Source organism: Lepisma saccharinum, chromosome 4, assembly GCF_977018435.1.
Source record: "Lepisma saccharinum chromosome 4, izLepSacc3.1, whole genome shotgun sequence".
NCBI classification, from domain to species: domain Eukaryota; kingdom Metazoa; phylum Arthropoda; class Insecta; order Zygentoma; family Lepismatidae; genus Lepisma; species Lepisma saccharinum.
The window spans coordinates 71,428,375-71,434,374 of record NC_139232.1 but is presented as its reverse complement, the minus strand read 5'-3'; the positions used below and the strand labels follow the sequence as shown (position 1 = coordinate 71,434,374).

At 38.1% G+C, this 6,000-nt stretch overlaps 1 protein-coding gene across 1 annotated transcript in view; it reads left to right on the top strand.

Annotated features, from left to right (window-relative positions):
* The first annotated feature begins 304 nt into the window (after positions 1-304).
* Positions 305-6,000, top strand: part of LOC145986573 (glycoprotein-N-acetylgalactosamine 3-beta-galactosyltransferase 1-like) — a 115,350-nt gene continuing 109,654 nt past the window's right edge. The window contains exon 1 of the mRNA XM_083120735.1: positions 305-440. The gene's annotated coding sequence lies outside the window, so the exon portion shown is untranslated. The remainder of the gene's footprint in view (positions 441-6,000) is intronic.

The window sequence follows — 6,000 nt, the reverse complement described above, 5'->3', positions numbered from 1 at the left end:
ACCTAATCTTAAAACATTTTTGTGAAAGTAATCGCTACAACTTTACAGTATGTGTTACAGACGTAATTGCATACATAGCATGATGAAATCACGATAAAACAAAGACCGAGTCTACTGCCACGCGCATCTTTTTTGAGGTTCCAGCAGAAAAAGAACGTGGCAGCAGACACTGCCTTAAAATTTGCCCCCTCTACAAAGAATTTCTGGCTACGGGCCTGGTTCCCATCCACTATTCTATGCTGTCTTCTATCTCTTTGGTCTCCAAGTCTGTGACACGCTGCCACCTGGTGTCGTATAACTTGAACTGACTTTAACAGCGAGCGATGGCTGCATCTACATAAAAATGAAATCTTGCTCATGTGAAAGCTTTGAATAATTGTGTTGTTTATATACTAACGAACACGCGATAACCAAAACATGAATAATCGTGTCTACAGTAGGTGAGTTTTGTACACCAATTAATTGTAAATTATTCAATGTATTTTATAATTGCATGCATTCCTATCAAATTGCCGGATTGTCTCTGTTCTGTCAAAGTAGCGTTCGTTTGTTTATCAATCTTCGGCTGTGTTTTATTTGACAGATCAAAGAAATGCCAAACATCCTACCAATGCTTTCTCATTTACTATTTTATTTTGATTCAGAATGAGAGGCAAGAAGACATTGACATACTAATTCTAGAACGTGCAGCTTGAAGTCGGGGGTTTCTGTCAAGATGTTGAATTGCTTGTTGAAAGCAGAAGAGTTGTGAAGCTTTCACATGCATTGATTATATGTAAATAGATTATGAACTGCAAAATACTTCTGCCAGGTCTAAATACACACAGGAGTACTTCTCTACTTCCAAGATGAAAGTCGCAGCAGAGGTAACCACTAAGAGAAAATTATTTACTTTATTTTAAAATTCAAAAGTTTGAAAGCACTTGCCTCAGGGCATGTTCATCCATGGTAAAGCTAAACGAGATTTAGTCCCAACAGTCTGATTCACTGTTCACGGGTCCGTACTCAGGATTCTTTTGAGGGGCGAGGGCAAGCCCGAAACTTTGTGGTTATTTGATATATATATATATATATATATATAATTGGGTAACAGTATGGTCAGTGGCGTGCTCAAGGGGGGTTGGTGTGGGTCATAACCCCCCTTTTCGCCCAGTATTCCTAAATAAAAGATCATTGAAGGGTGCAAAATGGTCTGATGTGCCGACGCACCCAAAACACTTTAAATTCAATCAATCAATCCTAAATAAAAGAACGTCAAAGGTAGGAAAAGGTGGCAAAATGAGGAGTGACTACCAGAAAAACTATACGTAACACCTCCCTTTCTAAAATCCTGGGCACGCCACTGAGTATGGTATAGGGAAAACACATTTCTTCAAATTTACAGGAGAAACTACTTACGGAACTGAGTTTCTGTAGACTTTTGAAAGCTCGTGGAAGTGTTTTCTTCCTTCCTTCAATTTATTCGGCCGGTAAATCATGTATTTTTCGACATTAATGTCTCTCTGATGCACAAACGCTCTTGCCTCCATTACGTTCGATTACGTGAACCAAATACTCCATGCGTTCTATGACGTAACCCCCAGTCAGTGTTTCCAAACTCTCCATTGTTTTGCCAGAACATGACAATTTTAACTATATTTGCCTAACCTAACCATGGGGGTATTTATGAATGGTTTGTTGGGCTGTCCGTGAATGGTGTGTGGGGCTACGCATGCATGGTTCATGGGGCTATTTATGAATGGTTTGTGGGGCTATCCGTGTGGTTCGTGTGGTTTTCGAACCCGGAAAAAATACAAAATGAGTAACACGAAAGTAGGTATTTTTCGTTGAAGAAGGTTGCAACACTGCAAACCCACTGATCATCGACAACACTAGTCCAGATTTGTCCGCCATATTGTGTGTGAGAGGAACGAACAATAATTACTCGATATGTGGAAAATTGAAGCTATTTTCGTGAAAGAAGCGAAATCCCACCTTAAACAATGTTACGCAATGCATAATAGGTAAGTGCGAATGTAAAAAAATGACTAAATGAATGAGTGAAATGTGTTTTCCCTATACCATACTGTTACCACGTATTCTGCATTGTTAAGGATTCTTGAAGGTGGCATTTCGTTTTTTTCACAACAATAATTTCTATTTTCAACATATCAAGTAATTATTGTTGGTTCGTTTGTGGGTTTCGTTCCACACAATATGGCGGGCAAATTTTGACTAGCGTTGTCGATGATCAGTGACTGTGCAGTGTTTCCAACCTTCTTAACCAAAAAATACCTGATTTTGTATTTTTTTTTCAGGTTTGAAAACCCCACGAACCATGCACAACAAGGTTAGGTTAGGTAAGGCAAACATAGTTAAAATTGTTATTTAACATTAGAAAAATTAAAGATAATTTATTTCACATTTGCAAAATCACGTGGTTGGAAACACTGACTGCTTGTTACATCATCAAACGCACGCAACATTTGGTTCACGTAGTAGAAGGACATCAAGTGAACAGCTTCCGTGCATTGGAGAGAATTAATGTTGAAAAATACATGATTTACCGGCAAAATAAATTAAGCGAGGGGATAAAACACTTCCGAGACCTTCGTAAAGTATACAGAAACTCATTTCAATAAGTACTTTATCCTGTAAAATTGAAGAAATACGTTTGACGGGTATGAAAATTTTACCATATTTCCTTATCAGAGTTGTAGCTAGAGATTTCAGCGCCCAGGACAAGAATGATTTTTGCACCAAATTTGCACCCCCCCCCCCTATACCTAGATGTAGCTGGCTGGCATACTTAGACATTGTAGAAATTTTATGTACTTACTCTTTTCTGCTGAATCCGATAAAAATAAAACTTAGCATTCAAGAAATGAGGCTAATAAAAGGACAGTCGGTTGTGCATTCCACACCATCTTCATTGAAGCAGTGTGTTATTGTTCACATCTGCAAAATCGATTGCAAATTAAAGATAACTAGGTGGAGGGGTAAAAAATGAGAAACTTTAAGAAGACATTAGTTTCCTATTAAATTAACATATAAGTGCTATGTTTTATTCCTGACAAAAGGAGGTGAGAAATGGCAGGTCGGTCTAATTTCTATGTTACAGGGGCCTAGGGTGACAATGACAACCACCTATGCAGCTACGGCTGCATTTCTTACTAGTCCAATTTGATATAATTTTAAAATATTATCTATGACTGTAGAAGTACCATTTACCCCATGCTGTTACCAGCCCTAAAGAGAGAGAGAGAGAACAAGAGATGTATGCAACATTCACACACAGGCTGACATCATTCTTCGTTATTCCTTCTTTGTATGTGTTTATGATGTTAGTCTTAGTAAAGTATGTTTGACGTTCAAACTAATTGCATATCTTCGTTGTTATAACACAAACTCATACCATCGGAAAATTTTAATGGGGGAAAAATTTGAATAGAACATGGTCCTTTGCGGGAAGGTGGGAGAATCCCCTTCCGCCATGGGAATTGGTACCCTGAATGCAGTAGCGAAGCGTAGTCTTACGAAGGAGGCAAGCAATGTTTCAGTACAACAAAACATGTAGTACAACGACATGCCGAGGGGAAAGATTCAAGGTTTATAGCCTCATTTACCCAGTCGCTGGATTTGTCAAAATATCGTAATAAAGTGACTGTACTAAAAATAAACCATATGATCCGCAAACGTCACATTTACTTTTTAAAAAAAATCCAGGTAACGTTATTCATATGATATTAAACGTTTTGCATATGCGAACTTTCCGCATACGACTAAAGGGAGACGGAATTTCTTACTTACTTATTAGTACCTTTATTTGTTCATTATTATTTAATATGGTCAAACAGTGACCAAACCAATTTAGATAAAAAAAAAAAGGGAATCATTTGTTTATTTTACGCTGCATGATGTAATTTAGTATTTTTGGGCACCCTAAAAACCGCATTGGAGTAACTTAAACACTAAATAAAAAGTTAAACACAAACAATAAAAAATTCATTTCAAAGCAAAGAAACACATGCATAGACGATGTACTCACCACAATAAATTTCAAACTCTTGGTGTTGGTCGACCCCCTTCCACGATTTTCATTTTAACACTTATCTCTCTCGAGCTAAACGAAGCAATTTTCAATTGCTCAATAATACACCCGCACTTCACATCAACCGTTCCTAAATACGCGTTCATTCCGATAAATTCACAGCACAAAACACGAAGCAACAAACACTCACACTATCCCACGCGCTTTCCACAACTGCAAATGCAAGCATCCACACAAGATCACTTTGAAAATCTCTGAAACAACAGGAAGTGATACCAACCTATTTCCTTAATTTTATCCATCACAAAGGAAAGATATATCAGTTTGGAGATAAAAATTACGCGGAGGAATCAGAATCATTTCAGCAGAACGAGTATGTACATTAATATTTAAGTAATAAAGTGTCATTCAATGGCGTGCCCGGGCGAAGGGGGGGTGGATGGTAGACATAAACCCCTTTTGGCCCAGTATATCTAAGAAAAAACGTCAAAGGAAGGAAAAGATGACAAAATGGGGACCGTAAAAAGACCGTGGGAACACCACTTGCGTCATAATAATAGAACTTAAAACATATTCGGGCCTCCCCGATGGAACAGTGGTAGTGTCGTCGCCTTGTAATCAAGGGGTTCCGGGTTCGATACCCGGTGGAGGCACAAGTGTTTCAGATCCCATTTTAAACTGTAGGTCCAGTCCCGATTAGCCTTACTGTGCATAAAGTGGACTTAAAACAACAAATCAATCAATCAATCAATCATTAAAACATATTCTTGTGCTCATAATATGCAGAATGTATACGATTTACTTCTATGCCATGTACAAATATCAGTAGATAGTTCTTTCTCAGATAGCTTTATTTTCACCCCAAGTTTTATGCAAAAGCAGTCAATTTATTGATTGTAAAATTTGTGAAAGAGCTCACTTGAATTACTGCGTAAATAATTTGGCAGTTGCAAACACTGGTAGCGGTCAACACTTCTGGCGTAATTTGAGCTGGACCGACCAGGAAGCAGGGTGCAGGACCAAGGTCCGTCCAATCTTCCCTCCCTCCCTGAGAAAACTCTTCACGGGGATGCAGAAATTCCACTGCCCCAACTCCCAATGTCAACTTTTTTTACGCGTTTTACATTTCGCGAAATCTAAAATAATTTGTAATATAATATGATATATATGGAATTTAGAACAGTGATAATAACTTCTTTTAGTTATTTTATGACTAACAATTATTATTATATTTGCGATCTTGTTTACGTGTTCATGAAGACAAATATTCGTTACTAGTTTTTGCTGGCAACGTACCCATAGATGAATCCTTCTGCTTTTGGTTGAACTCGGCTATTTTCGGGAATCACGCAAGCTCGGAAAGCACAGCTTTTTGTAGAAGCTTTGTGGACGGGTTCCACCAGAATTTCACGCTTCGCCATGTGACTCCTTCGGAGGCCTTATTGTCCCGCAGAACGGCTGCAAGCATTGAGGCTGGTGCTTGCTACAGAGCTGCTGGGGGAGTTTGCGGCCACATTTTTTCACGAAATCGAGTGCGATGGAAACTAAATACGGTTAGAACATTAAGTACATTAAATGATATTCGAATTATGCAAGCAGTGCTTGCATTGCTTGTACTATATCTTCGCCTTTGCCTGAATGTGACCACTGACGCTATGGAATTATCCTTATAATGAAGAACATGTCTGAATGTGAATTAACCACAAAAGGAGGACATTTTTTCATCAAGACTGCAGTTCGAAAAAAGAGTAAATATGGTGAACTGTCCCGACCAAATCAGAACATTAGTTATATATAGAAACAGTTATAAAACTAAAATTACGAAATGTAGTAGACTGCAGACTTCTGGAGTCTGCCTCTTTCCAGAGCCAAACCCATTCATTTATGCAACAAGAAAATCTAAATTCTTGCAAAATCTTAAAAATTATCCATGTTATTTTTGTAGGTTTGCATCAAAATATTTCATGGTT